This window comes from Dipteris shenzhenensis, chromosome 9 (genome assembly GCF_047967505.1).
Source record: "Dipteris shenzhenensis isolate YYH24624 ecotype China chromosome 9, Dip_SZ_1.0, whole genome shotgun sequence".
NCBI classification, from domain to species: Eukaryota; Viridiplantae; Streptophyta; class Polypodiopsida; order Gleicheniales; family Dipteridaceae; genus Dipteris; species Dipteris shenzhenensis.
The window spans coordinates 13287761-13303649 of record NC_141604.1 but is presented as its reverse complement, the minus strand read 5'-3'; the positions used below and the strand labels follow the sequence as shown (position 1 = coordinate 13303649).

At 43.3% G+C, this 15889-nt stretch overlaps 1 pseudogene; it reads left to right on the top strand.

Moving 5' to 3' along the window:
- The first annotated feature begins 4876 nt into the window (after positions 1-4876).
- Positions 4877-6203, top strand: LOC147898225 (pyruvate dehydrogenase E1 component subunit alpha-1, mitochondrial pseudogene; annotated as a pseudogene).
- Positions 6204-15889: the final 9686 nt, after the last annotated feature.

Genomic DNA, 15889 nt, shown 5'->3' with positions numbered 1-15889 from the left:
CTCTTCAAAATTACAATGCGGCACTACTTAGGGAGGTTGAAAAACTACTCAGCAACCACATTACAAAGGCAACTACCATGTGCAACAATGTCCAGGACCTATGCAAGGACCCATAATTCAAGTGCAGGAGGGAGTCATGCTAGCAAAATGCTATGTGACTCATTTTGACAATGCCTTTGGCATCATCAACCCCGCTCACCAAACTACTGTCTATGGATTAGCTTACAAATCCAAAGAGGACTCCCATTGACATACGCTTCTTATATCATTGGCCTCCTCTCAATCCAAGACAAATGTTGGATCCTTTTGACCCTCCCTATCCCAGACCCATCTTCCTCTTCCTCCCTTTCAATAGCAACTCTGACCTTCAAGTTATTTTTATTGACATCTATTTGCATCACACTCGAGTACATTCACATGCACAGCTCACTATGCACTACAAGAGCAAGCATCTCCATCTAAGCACTCCACAGATTGGGTTCAGGGTCATGAGCATAAAACACTGAGCATCCATAAGTTAACTAACAGAGAGTGAGCAAATCAGACCATCAACGTTTGCTAGGGAAGGGTGAATTGAAATTGCGTATTGACTTGCTATTAGTTACGGGAATTGAGTGGATTGAGTTTAGCAAGCTCACGATTGAGTGCACAGTCATTGAGAGAGGTTCATGTTGACCAATGACGAATTGAAGTGTTGTGTGCTACTACAAAAGTGCCCTTGACCACAGTTGAGTAGCGCGATCCATTGGCATGCTTCAAGACCAAAGTGTGCACTATGGAAAGCATCCAGACAACCAATCGACTAATTCTCGGCCTAGCCAATGTCTAATACATGCTTAGAAAGAAGACAAAGATATGTGACAAAGCATGAAGAATACTCAAGCCAGGTGCAAAGAATATCTGAGTCAAAGGAATTGGCTACATCCAACCATGAGAGTTGGTGCGACCAGAATTGGGTTCCTAAAGGAGGGAGGCAAAATGATTAACTATCCACCAACAAGAGTGTAGACATGAAGTGAGAGTCTTTTCCTTTCTACTCTAGGGGAGGAAGTTGATAATTATGTAGGGCCAAAAGGAAGAACCACTAGTTGAAGCATTCTAGAACACCGGCAGCTGAGGTTCCATCATGGCAAGTAGAGTCTAAACACTCTTCTACAGAGAGTTTGGTCCTTGAATGGTTAGTTGTTTCCTATATTGATCCTGAACATGAGCATGAGGATTATGATAATGAAAGAAGAGAAAGGCTTCTTCAATACTCAGATGTTCCTATGAAAGGACATTGTTGAGAAAGGCACGAACAAGGAAGATCAACTACTACAGAAGGTCAAAAAATCAACAGAATTGAAGAAAGGTGTGCTTCTGATGGATAGACACCACTGAGCACATGGAGGATTGAACATAGAAAAACTAGGGCAATTTGCTTGAGCTCCTCTTCCTATGGATAAAAGACCTATTCAACCTGGGGGTGTACCACTGAACCGACCTTCAGCACATCTAAGGCCTATAGCACTTCCTATGGATCAACCACATCGACGAGCTCATACGCATGATGCTAGCCGTGAGAGGTTACCTCTCAGTAGTACCCATGTTGATAGATGAAGACCTGAAGACCCTATTTTTTAAGCAGACATCATGCCATGAAGCAAGCGAGGAAATCCAAGGCCATTCAAAATATTAAGGTAACATTTCAAAATTTCAAAGGTACCGAAGATCAAGTTCCATACAATCATCAGTATTAAGGTAACATTTCAAAATTTCAAAGGTACCGAAGATCAAGTTCCATACAATCATCAGTATTAAGGTAACATTTCAAAATTTCAAAGGTACCGAAGATCAAGTTCCATACAATCATGTGCAAAGTTTCTTGGAGGTGTGTCATATAAATGGTGCCATAATAGATGAGCCTGTAACTTGGTCGAAAATGCAAACCAAGTTCGAATTGGATATTTTCCCAATTGGTATGCTATGTCTGAGGAATGATTTCAGCATTTTTGGCAGAGGAATTGGCAGGACTGCATCTGTGGCGCATTCTAAGCAACAATACTCCTTTCGTCCCACCAACTAGCCTACGACTGTTGGCTGAGGCGAAGAGCTTGCTGCTTGCATCATGGTTCTCATTAACAAAGCACCACAAAAGACCACAACTACTGAGGGCATCTATTAAGAATAGTAAATGTTAGAGATAACCATAGCAGGAAGCTTTGTAGGGCTTCGAATTAGGACAGAATGAGGCATTCGATGCATCAGAGGAGGCACTCGTCGTTTGGTGTGGAATCTCCAATGCTCTCCAAGAGTCTATAGCTGCGAGCAGACTTATAAGGTTTGATGTGAGCCTGATTTGAGGCAGCCACTATTGGAGGAGCTAAATTAGAGGGACTAAGACGAGTGGACATGCATGGACAGGGAGGGCGGTGGACACAAAGGGTGAGGCCGAGATCATCCGGTTTAGAGAGGCTCATGACTTTGGCGATTTCAATTGGTATACTTCTCAAAACAAAGTAATATACAGTATTGATGATTGTGTTCTCAATGACACTCCAAGGGAAGGATACAAGGATTTCATTGGGTTCTTCCTGACTCTCTTTGTGCTCCTTGAAACACTTGGAGCTACTTGTAAGTCGTGGCATCAACATGGTAACCAACCTGATATTGGCGTGGTGTTTTGGATACCAAAGGGAACATTCCACGCATTAGGCAACATGGGCGGGAAATGTTTGCAACCAGATGCACAGACAACTGCCATTCTTGTAGCAGGCACAGGCTTGGTCAACCACGAGATATTGTTCAAGGGCTAATTAGTGATCAGTTAGTATAGTAGTATCAAACCCGGTAGTTGCCATTGCAATCTTGAAGCAAGAGGTTTCAGCTGACCAGATGCTACTTGAGGAGCTACATGAGAGGGGTGAGGAGGAATGGCGGAGGCAAGAGGGGGGTAAGTTCCATCTATATCCAGCTGATAATCATGAAGTAGACGTCATGTGGTGGGTGAGCAGGCCACTCCGATGGCTAGTAATTAACTACCAGCCCGATGGAATCTTAGCCACGACAAACGTGGCTTATAAGAGACACCACCACTGGACAATAATTGCCACAAAGTTAAATCATGAAGACTAATCACCTCTAATCACTCATTACCATGCACTCTAGTACTCTACTAAGCATGCGAGCCTAGTGACTGGTAATTTTTACTGCACTCGTAGTGATCATGCATGCTTAATCCTGGTGGTGGGTGAGCGATGGCTGGTAATTTTAACTGCCAGCCCGGTGGAATCATAGTCACGATAGACGTGGCTTATGAGAGCCACCACCACCGGGCAGTAATTCCCACAAAAGTAAATCATGAAGCCTAATCACCTCTAATCACTCATTACCATGCACTCTAGTACTCTACTAAGCATGCGAGCCCAGTTATTGGTAATTTTTACTGCACTCATAGTGATCATGCATACTTAAGCCTGATGGTGGGTGAGCAGTGGCTAGTAATTTTAATTGCCAGCCCGGTGGAATCGTAACCACAACAAACATGGCTGATAAGAGCCACCACCACCACAGACATGGCTGATAAGAGCCACCACCACCGAGGAGTGTACAACAAGGGAAGTTTTGCCATTGTAATTATGAAAGCGAGAGGTTTGATCTAAGGCCATCGTTGATGGAGGAATTGCATCACAGAGACAAGGATGAATGAATGGCTAAGACCAAAGATGGAGAAGAGAGAAGCGTCGGCCTACAGCAACGATGGCGAGAAGAACTCCCATACTTTCTCCTTCGTCTGGATGAGGTCCCCCCTTTTCTCAATGGTAGACGTCTCACCTTCCTTCGAGCCCCTCGTCCGCTATTGCCACCATAGCCAACACCTTCGGAATGTGCCCTTGCACGGTGTTGAGCCCTCTTTGCCTCCTCCACATGACAAGCAACTCTCCGTTTCTCCATTAGTGTTTTGTGCATTCGCTCATAATGGTCCAATGCAATGCTCTCAATAATTATTCTTCCAAAATAATCGCCTCATGTCTTCAGGGCAGGCCGCATGAATGATATATGGCATTCACCTTGTTATTCATTCCTTTTAAAATTTGATAAAATGGTAGGATTCACGTTCAATTTGGAGTTACTAGTTACATGCTCGACAATGGAAAGCCAAATCTGGTTCTTTCGGAAGACATGGGACGTTTAGTACAGTCAAGGAGGCTCTATGTTTGACTATTTTTGAGTTCCACACGATGGGATTTCCCAACGACAATAACGGCCCCTTCGGATTTCTTGCCAACTTCTTCCCTGCATTTTGGCCTCAGCCCCCTCGATACTGTTCCGAAGCATGGAAAAGGAAACAAACATAGCCACATTCTGACAGAAATACAGAGAAAAATAAAAAGTAATTCGCAATCGAGAGAGAGAGAGAGAGAGAGAGAGAGAGAGAGATTCTGCAGACAGAAACAGAGCTAAGACTAAAGGGTAGAGAGGCACAATACACAATAGAGCGAGAGAGACAGACAGAAATTTCATAGAGAGGATGCAATTCGCTATCGAGCGGGAGAATTCGCGAGAGAGAGAGAGAGAGAGAGAGAGAGAGAGAGAGACATACGTTCTGCGGACAGAAACAGAGATAAGACTCAAAGGTAGAGAGGACTCAATACGCAATCGAGAAAAAGAAAGACAGAGAGTTCCAGCTATAGACGGTTTAAGGACCAATCACCAACAGACCAGGAAGTAATCCGGTTGTGAGAGCCCCATCGCACGACCGAACTAGGCGATACAATCAGGCAGAGAGAAGATCGGGAGAGAGAGAATTAAAGAACCTAGTCGCAGTAGAGAGATACACCGATACATTACGACAGCAGCCTCCGGAATCGAGGAGAATCTGCGTTACAGGAAGGCCATGGCTTCGCAGCTTTGCAGTCGGCTTCTCAAACCTCCCCACCGATCTTTGGCTTTCCTCTGCTCAAATTTGCAGCACAGACTCTTCTCTTCGGCTGCCAACGATTGCACTCCCTTCACGGTCGACATCTCGGTGCCGTTCAAAGGACATAAGATCGAGCCCCCTCCGCAATTGGCAGTGACTTCTGCGAAAGAGCTCGTCACGTTCTTCAAGGACATGTCCCGCATGAGGAGGATGGAAATCGCTGCAGATCAGTTGTACAAGTCCAAATTGATCCGGGGGTTTTGCCACCTCTACGATGGGCAAGAAGCGGTTTGTATCGGAATGGAAGCCAGTCTTACGAAACAGGATAACATCATCACCGGCTACAGGGACCATTGCACCTACATAGGCAGAGGAGGCTCGCTGCTAGAAGTCTTTGCCGAGCTCATGGGGAGGAAAGGCGGTTGCACAGTTGGTAGAGGAGGATCAATGCATTTCTATAAGAAGGAAAATGGATTCTACGGAGGGCATGGAATTGTTGGAGCTCAAGTTCCTTTGGGTGCGGGGCTGGCGTTCGCTCAGAAATATAACAAAACTGGGGGAGTCACCCTCACTCTTTATGGGGATGGAGCTGCAAACCAGGGACAGCTATTTGAATCTTTGAACATTGCCGCCCTATGGAATTTGCCCATTGTATACGTCTGTGAAAACAATCACTGTAGGTCGTATCTCTTCAAATCATACTCGCAATTAGTACTGATCTCTAGTCTTTCAAACATTCAAACCGTAATATCAATCTCAACTGTTTTGACGTGTGTTTCGTTGCTCAAACATATTTGTTTCCGTGAATCTTCGAACTGTTGCAAAAACAATCACTGTAGGTCGTATCTCTTGAAATCATGCTCACAGTTAGTACTGAGCTCTCTTTTAAACATTACCAATCGCAACCCTTTTGATCTGTGTTTCGTTGCTCAACTCTTTAGCTCAGCCAAGACACCCATACATATCTGTTTCTGTGAATCTCCGAACTTCTCAATGGACAGCTTATAAATGCCTTTAGTTAGGAGTAAGGCAAGTTGGCATTCAAATTTTTGGCTGTTACTGCGAAATGGCACTAGCATAGAGAAAAGTATAATCTGGCATTTAGTGAAAAACTTGTAAAAATCTAGGTGAATTCAATTATTTCAAGATCTGAATCAGAAGCGAGAGTTATTCCTCCGGTTTTTAACAGTGCTATGGTATTTTATTTCTAAATACAGATGGCATGGGAACAGCAGAATGGCGATCTGCAAAAAATGCAGAGTACTATAAGCGTGGTGACTATGTGCCTGGCCTGAAGGTATAAATTTGGCTAAAAGTACTTAACAAAAAATTTTCACAGCAAAAGGAGTATACTTTCTTGGTTCGGATCTGGCTTCCTTTCCTTGTTTTCTTGTTCTTCCCAGGATTTGAGAGATAGAGAGGTTCATGATCTAGGGATGGACAATGTAGGTGGATGGTATGGATGCACTTGCTGTCAAAGAAGCTGTGAAGTTTGCAAAGGAAAATGCTCTTGTAAAAGGGCCTATTGTAAGCACCTTTTGCTACCTTTTACCAGTCTCTTCTCCACGCCTTTCTCTTTGGGTTTAAACAAGCAGCAGGTTGGCTGTGCCACCAAAAGATCTGTTAGATTAAAGCCAAGGTATAGGCTTGATGGGTTTTGAAATCTAATTTTGGCTACCTGGGTTTTGAACTGTAAGCTTGGCTACCTTGACGATCCACTCATCTACATCGATGCTGTGGAAGTCAATTATTATAGCTTTTGTGAAGTCATTTCATGGAGCATAAAGGAAACTAGTAATCCTATTGATACCATGGGTTAGAGCCATTCAAAATACTGTATAAAGCATTCTACATCCAATTTAGACAAGTCTATTTTTTGATATCAAGAAGGATTACACAAACCTGCTGCCATCCAAAACTAATAGCATTAGAAAGCAAGGTACTTCCTCCTCTCTTTTCCCGTTTTTTCATCTCTACTCAAGTTTTGGCCTAAGAGGATGAGAGTACAGAAATCCTCCAAATCATCCTATCAGGCTGCCGAAAATCCACTGAAGAGTTCGTCTTTGAAAATGCCACAAGTTACCACCTTGGAGGGTGAGAAATGAGTGAATGCATTTGTATGTATTCCGCTTAACTACTACTACTAGTATCATTTCTTATGGATGACTGGTCTGAAAGAATACGTTGGCCACAAAAGTCATTGAAATTAGGGCCACATGAGAATGCAACTTATTCAAATGCAATAGGACTTGGCATGCAATTAGACTTACCCACGAGAGCCTCTAAACCTATAGAATTTGGAGAATTCAGTTTCAGAATTCATTTCAATTGTAATAGTGCATTACGTACCTTCAGCTATTGAACTTTCAGACACTTTAATCTAGCATTACAAGTCATGTGAAATCTGACACATCCTCCACTCTAAGCTACGGCTTCTGGAAAAGACGCACAATAGTAACTAAAACCTCTTGTAGGGCATGTGCATGTGAGAAGTGACTAATGTCAAATTCTGCCTACAATTCATCGCAAGTGATTTGCTTTTATTTTCAAAACTGCTGCTAGCCTAGAAGCGTCTAGTTATGTTGCATTACACCTTGGGAATATATTTTTCAGAGGTGTACTTTCCTAGTATCTTTCAGAGATTCTCTAGGCACATCACAAATTGTCCTACTTGGTTCTCATTACTTTGTATTTCTACATAGGTACTAGAGATGGACACTTACAGGTATCATGGCCACTCGATGTCAGACCCTGGAAGTACATACAGAACCAGGGATGAGATCTCACGTATTCGGCAGGTACTCCCTTTTGACATCTTCTTTAAGAGTGGGTGTGCAACTTTCAATTCTTTGGGCCTCTGTTCTAAGTAAAAATCTTGCTGAGATCAAAGGTGCTTGGCCTGATTATGGTTATATGTCATAAATTTCTTGTCCGTTATGCAGGAACGAGATCCTATTGAGAGGATAAGAAAGTTGATTTTGGAAAAAGAAATTGTTACAGTGGCTGAATTGAAGGTGTGTCCCCTGTCTAGATGATAAACCTTACTCATTTTTGTTCTCGCATAATTGCTAAAGGGATATGTTTGCTTTATGATTTATAGACGGTAGTGCTAAATTGTGCGCTTTAAAATCGTTTTTGAATTATTGCAGAATTTTGAAATTGTGTGCTGTAAGATCATTTTTGAATTATTGCAGAACTTTGAAAAGGAAGCCAAATTAGAAGTTGAAGGTGCAGTTACTCAAGCAAAGGTGTGGGTTGCGAACTTTATCTATTTGGATGTAGATCTCCGGCTTGTGAAATGCTTTGGGTTACTCAAAATTAGCTAGATAGGTTCCATGCCAAATTGAAATTCTGTTGGGAGAAGTTGATTGAGGGGCTGAGCTATTGAGTGTTTTGTGACCTATTGATCTTGTGGATGACAAGAAAACTTTTTTACTCAAATAGAGCAGCTCTTATGTCTTCTGATGGGTTATTATTGGAAGGTCTAAATTACATGCTACTTGGAACTTATCTGGTTGCACAGGAGAGTCCTCCACCAGATCCATCAGAGCTATTCAGCAAGGTCTATTTGCAAGGGCTAGGAACTGAGGTAGGCATTTTCCCAAAACTTTCATATTGCTTTCTATGGCTCTCAAGGTTGTGAGAAAATTAAAATGTGGTCAATTTCAGGCTTTTGCTTGTGATCGCAAGGCTTCTTATGCCACTTTGCAATGAGAAAATGGCGCCATACCAATACTATAGATGTATGGTCAAGATGAGAATAAGAGGATGCTAACTAAATCACACATACCAAGAGTAGGGTTCCAACCTACAATATAGCTACTCTCCATAGACAAGAAAAAATAAGAGCAAAAAAGTTATTTTTGAAGTGTGTTTACAAGGTTACGTTAGTTTTGACTTGATAAGAGGAGTGCATAAAATAGACTCTATGGGAAGGCCATGATTAAGATTACATGATGCTACTCTAAAATGGAACTTTAATTTTCAATGAAAGGAGGGGAGAGGAATGTTGTACAATTGAAGAACAAAAATTGAAGAACAAAGGAGAAATGGAGTTTTCACTTGGCACCACACAAAGATGTATGGGATGCAATTCTAAGTTTTGAACGAAGTGACTTTGGATCATCTAATATGTTTGGTTCAAATGGTCATACAAAAGTGGAGCTCTTAGACATACGCGCAATGCTCAATTGGTTTAGGGTAGAGTAGAGTACAGTAGAGTAGAGTATAAATACATTTTTGAGAAAGCCCGCACCGTGAATCTCAATTCACTGTTTTAGCAATTCTAAATCTTTTTTTTTGCACATTATTGCTCGCGTTTCTCTCATTTTAAAGGCCTTTCAAGCACACTAATTTGAGCCATTTTGCATGTTTCACCTCTTCCTCCCTTCCTCAGGTAGCATGTCTATCCATGATGTAGTTGGGTGGTGTCCATATTAGAGCAATTGCTACTAGTAGGATAGGGTTCTGCAAGAGCACACCACAAGTGGTGGAGGTAGTAGAAGACAAAATAGAGATTTGGAATATGGAATAAAAGATTTCACATGTGGATAGTTCATAGCTACTCCTATAACGTATTAGAGTAGTTATCAATGGTAGTTTAGTTCTCATCATGATTATTCAAAAATTTAGGTGCACTCATCTCCCTTGCCATGAATGCAACGTTTGTAATGTGTCCTCAAGGGGGTCAAGTAGAAAAACTCTGACTATCCCATGAGTTCAATAGAAGGACATTCTTAAATCATGCTTTTAAAAAATTGTACATAGGCATTCATAGATAATTTTGAAAAAAGGCTATAAATTTTGTATAGGAAAGGAATGTCTTTTGATCATACATATTCATAGCTAAGGAATTTTAAAAATAGGCCTTGAATGCACATGATATCTAGGGTTTACATATGGTGAACCCCCCCCCTGAGAATGATAAATTTATTTCTCAATCTTAGTACAAGAAACTTTCGTAACAGTTAATATGTCAAATTTATTTCCCCCTTTATCAATCTCTATGTGACTATCCCATGAGTTCAATAGAAGGACATTCTTAAATCATGCTTTTAAAAAAATTGTACATAGGCATTCATAGATAATTTTGAAAAAAGGCTATAAATTTTGTACAGGAAAGGAATGTCTTTTGATCATACATATATATAGTTAAGGAATTTTAAAAATAGGCCTTGAATGCACATGATATCTAGGGTTTACATATGGTGACCCCCCCCCTGAGAATAATAAATTTATTTCTCAATCTTAGTACGAGAAACTTTCGTAACAGTTAATATGCCAAATTTATTTCCCCCTTTATCAATCTCTATGTGGTCTCCTGACAACAACTCACATGTGTGGAGATGTTACCAATATGCTAGTGAGCTCTACTCCATTCTACTCTAGGTTGGGAGAATGCAAGTGCTTATCACCAGCTAGTGTCACTCTAACAGCTTCCAGACCATTGCATTGTGAATTCACAAGAGCGAGGGGGATGGGGATGAAGGGAGAGAGAAAGGGGGAAGGAGTGGGAAGAAGGGAAAGGAGGGGGGAGAGAAGAAGACAAAGTGGCAATCACAAAGTCGCAACAAGGAAACAAGAGATACTTTAACAACCCATACAGAGAAAGAGAGATTGTATTCCAAGAGTGCAAACAACAAGTGAAGACCAAAGTCAAACTTTTGGTCTTATATACATCTCACTTTTTGAAGGGTGAGCCAACCCTTTTCTCTTCCTTCCAGTCTCTCTCTTCTTCCTTTTTACAATTCTCTTGGCTTGACTGGCTCCAAGGCATAATCTCTATACAAACTACATTATGATTTTTATGGGATGTGTTCTAGGTGACTTTGGTGAATGCCCCTTTTTGCTCTAAGGGAAGCAACATCAACTATTTGAGATCCCTCATTGCAGCAAATTTTCATGGTACTACACCCATGATAGGGGTAGGATCTTGTGGGATTGTTGAGTTTGAAGTGGGTAAGAGCTTGTGTTCATGCCCTTCACTTGAAGCTCATTGTTGGATGTGGGGATGGTCAGGGTACAAAGGGGGTGTTGGTGTCGAGGATGGGGCCATTCATGTAGCAGTAGGTTCTTGTGGATCTTCCTCTTCTTTAGAATTAGATTCTTGTGGGACTATTGTAAGAGCCTTTTGAATCCAAGTTGTGGTGGGCCTTCTTTGCTTAGGCTACCATAATATTTGTTATGGTCGAGATAGCACAAGGGTAGACCTTGCATAGGTGGCATTTGTGGGGGGTACAAGTGCGGGGTTTTGGTAGCCATATTTTGTGGTTGCCCTTGTAGTACCTTGGGCCTACAGTGATACCTTTGGAATCCAACGAGATTTGCATTGTGGCCTATGTCGTGCATTGTGCATATTTTTCCTTTCCTGGGATGAGCTTTTAGCAATGCACATCACTGAGAGGTAGATAGAGTGTTGCCCTCTAGCAGAGCTCGTGGCACTTGTGCATGGTCTTTCTTCCTCCAAACTTAATTTACTCACGACTATTTTGGCTAAAGTGGTGACTTCGATGAGGAGGGAGTGGCATGATTCTTAGGTACCAAGGGAGTTGGGGGTAAGGGGGCTCATATAGCTGTCGGCATGGGCTTTTCATTTTGATCTTTGTGCCATAGAGGCACAAAGATGTCAAGGTAAGGGGGCTCATGTAGCTGTCAGGGTAAGGGGGCTCATGTAGCTATCAGGGTGGACTTTTCATTTTGATCTTTGTGCCATAGAGGCACTACCGATGTTAGACCACCACTTGTAAGGGTTGCCGCTCTTTCACACCATTCTATCTAGCAGTGGATGCTAAAAGCTTTTGTGGGATGGAAGCTCCTTGGTAGGGGTTGCATCATTTAGCAAATTCAGCTGTGTCGGTAAAGAGAGTAGGCCTACATGACCCTCAAACATGCGTTGTGCACTACGTACTCTACATTTGACCCCCTCAGCGACTATCGAATCTAAAATCTAAAGTTATGATTGAGGTGGTCCATGGGGCTAAGTCAAATGACTTCTGGAAGTCCACAAAGCAATAATAAACTTTCTGCCTTTTATGTTCGGCTCAATTATAGCTCTCAGAGTGAAGTGTGGGTTTGGATGGAAAAGTGATGATGGAGGGGGAGGACAGATGAAAAAATTGGAGGTGATGGGGGGCAAAGGGAGAAAATGGGCGGTGGAGATGGAGGTGGTGGAGATAGAGGGGGGAGCTTGACATAAAAATTGGTGGTGGAGAGGGTGGAGATGGTGAATGGGAGGTGGAGGGGATGGATGACAGAAGTGATGGTGGAGGGGGAAAGTTTGATGGAAAAAGTGGTGGTGGAGGGGGGAAATTGATGAAAAAAGTGGTAGTGGGGGAAGAGAAGGTGGAAGGAAAATCGTTGTAATATAGTGGTGAGTATCCCCTCCTGTCATGCGAGAGACCCAAGCTCAATCCCCGGCAACAACACCAAAATGCTATCACTGTCTCTTCTAGGTCCAGGTTCCAAGGGTGTCGGTCACCTATAATCATGTCATTGCTCGTTGTAGCATACTTCACAAGTGTAGCATAGGTCCTTGGATCATATTCCAGTGAGAGGTGTAGGCTAAAGCATGGAAAGCAGGTCTCATGCGCACATGGGTGAGAAAGAAGGCTTAATCACAATGATGGATGGAGGCTCTTGCCTCCATGAGAGTTCAAGGGTAAGGGGGTTGCAGGGTTAAGAAGGGGGATAGGGTCCATCTCCATCACCACACCTCCACCGAAGGTAATCCCCCTTTCTCTCTCCACCCCACCACCCCCTTCCCCTCTCTCCACCCTCTTTCCTACTTCACCACCCCTCATCCATTTTTGCCCTTCCATCCTCTCTCCACCATGCCTCTCTCTGCCTCCCTTCTTCCCCTCTCCACCACCCCCCCTTCCTCCACCACCCCTCACCCATTTCCCCCCTTTTTTCCTCTCTCCTCCCCTCTCATCCATTCTATTTCCCCCCTCCCATGTTGCCTCTCTCTACTCTCCTTTTACACCCCCCTTCTCTAACCTCTCTCTACCCTCCCCCCTCTTTCTAACTCCTCTCCAACTCTCTACTCCCTCTTTCTATCTCTTCTCAGGCCTAAGCTCTCTCCTCCCTCTACCCCCTCCCACACCCCCTTCTCAATCCCCACAACAAAACCCTCAGGCACGTAGCCACCCTCGAGTGTGTTGCCCTGGGGTGTGCAATCGCCGCCCTCGGTGCCATTTTCCTTGCATGCATAGCCGCCACCCTTGGACATCGCCCCTCGAGCATGCAACGAGTGCCCTTGTGTGCCGAGAGAGCCAACGTGTGCCTTGGGGTGCCATGCCACCACCGCCACGGACCATCCTCAAGCATCATAGACACCGCCCTTGGGTGCCACACCCTTGGGTAGTACCAAGCATAGTGTTGGGCCTTGGTACTATTGTCATGCCGTGCCATCATACTGCGCAAAACACCACTGCCATACGAACCTGTGATGCCACCAAGTTATGTGCCGCCATCAATATCCACACGTCCCCACCTCCATCGAGTGCCATGCCTGTCCCCACTTTGCCACCACCCACACGCTCTCACCCTTGGGCATCGCTACCATGCTATGCCATTGATTCTCTTACGCCTCACATACATTGCCACATCCACCCACAAGCCTCAAAGAGAAAGAGCGAAGAGAGTGAGAGAAAGAGCAGAGAGAGGAGAGGTAGAGAGAGAAAAGAGAGGAGAGGTAGAGAGACGTAGAGGGAGTAGGGAGAGGATAAGAACCAACCATAGTTTAGTTGGCGATCCTAAGTTAGGTTAGGACCTCCTTTATTTTTTTTTTAAGAGAGAAACTCATAGGTAGTTAGGGACATTAGGTTAGCTTAGGCTAACCAATCCTCTTTCAACAAAAAAAGGGGAAGGGCCTTTATAAAAAAGATTGCCCCATCTTTGCCCTTTCTTTAAGGGCTCGTATCTTGGTCGTTTGGAGGACAAATCGCACCCGGTTTGAACTTAGATTCCAAGCACACAAATATCTTACATCAAAAAAACTTTTTTGGATAATTTTGCAATCATTCGGGTCCTAGTAGTTGCAACCACATAGGCATTGATTTCGGCCCATCAATTGCATCTTTTTGCCATTTTTGGGCTATAAAGGTCAAAATCAATTGCGGACTTCATAGTCTTATGCACTCAGTTAAGCATTATGTATGCAGTTGAGATCAGGACGAAGGCTAGCACCTACCTACTTCCAAGAACTTTCTTCTACCCTCGACACTCTCCAAGAATTCAACCTCTCCCTATGACAAGAAGCATGGAGGACTAAAGATTTGAAGAAGAAATAGTAAATGATTTTCTATATCCCAAATATTTATTGGACCAACACTGCCAAAAAAACAATGGAGGAAGACATTTTGGTAAATTGGAGATGCCAAAGTATAATGGACAAGGGGACCTTGTTAGATTCCTTCAACTCTTTGACGCAGCATGTTGTGTTGGAGGTGATGAATCAAATGAAACTAAAGCCACATGGTTTCCCATGGCCTTAACCAATGAGGCTTTGAAATGATACCTATACCTTCTCGTAGAAGAAAGAGCCAAATGGGCACTCCTATCCGAGCAGTGCAGAAGGAGGTTCCAAACCAAAAGGCTACACGATGACCCCACCCTCCAACTAGGAAATATGCAAGAAAATAAACGTAAGAACATACTCAGGTAGAATGAAGAGATTAATAGCCAAGTGTGTTCCCCATCCTAACAACATCTCATTGCATCGTTCATCTCTAAACTAAAAAGTCCATTCACAAAGGCATGAAAAAATTTAGTAGCTATGCACATTTTAGCAATGCTCATGAAGCTACAATTGACATCGAGGATGCCATCGCCAACTCTGACAACAACAATGATGACTATAAAGAAGGGAAGCACTTCCACAAAGGATCGCACCATTGAGGACCGAGTGGTGGTCATTGCCTTAAGGGTGAAGGAAGAAATGATGCAGGCCAAAAAGCAAAAGTTGCGCATCTCTCAGCCATAGCTATACCCAAGAAGAGAGAATGTTTAGTGCCCACACTATATGGCCAATCACATGTCCAATGAGTGCCCAATCCTGAGGAATATACTCAACCCACCAGAATTGTCCCAAACCCCAAAGCTATGGTGTGCCCAATCCTGAGGAATAGACTCAACCCACCAAAATTGTCCCGAACCCCAAAGCTATGGTGTGCCATTTGCAATGTTGTAGGCCATGATGTAAACACATGCTTCTACATATGAGGGTTGCACAACCTCGACCCCAACAATGCCAACAGGTGCCAACCCTAGTATATAAGCAGTCAGCACTTGCACCAATGGCACAAATGCCATGGCTCATTCCCATCCCTATGACGACCTCAACTATTAAGAAATCACAATCCTCCACAATATCCTCGAGCCTCAAATCTTGCTCCAGCAGTCCCAGTGCAACAACTCCAACTTGAAGAATTGGAACCGCAATATTAGTATGAAATAGAATACACCATGTAGTACAAGGGTGGTGCCGAAGGACTCATTCCAGTGTATGTCAATCAAGTAAGTAGACATAGAGCCAGTCACGTGTTTGACATCTCGTCACTTAGTACTCACCATCCAAGAGTCCATTGAAATCACAAAATCTTATACAATCTTCCATGCATAAGAATTCCCTTTTTTCCACCCCCTCCCTATTTGGTGAGTTGGAATGTGCATGCCCTTTACAATTGAGCACTTAGCATCCGTGTAACCACCTAATTCTTTGTTAAGAGTTGTAGAGGGCTATGGTGGGATGGTCAATAGATATCCTCTTGGATCAAGAGCAGATTCTCTCAGCCATGGACATCAAACAATTGCATCATATCCTCCCAAGGAGAGGCGCAGAGGTTTCCTCTCCACTAGGGCACAGGAGAGCAGTGTTTGTATTTTAGTAGCCTAGTTTTTTGCCTCAATGTGTTTGATCAAGGAGAGCTTATAGGAGGGCAGGCGCCCTATATTAGACTGAGGATGGGAGACTCCAAGATCAAGATCTTC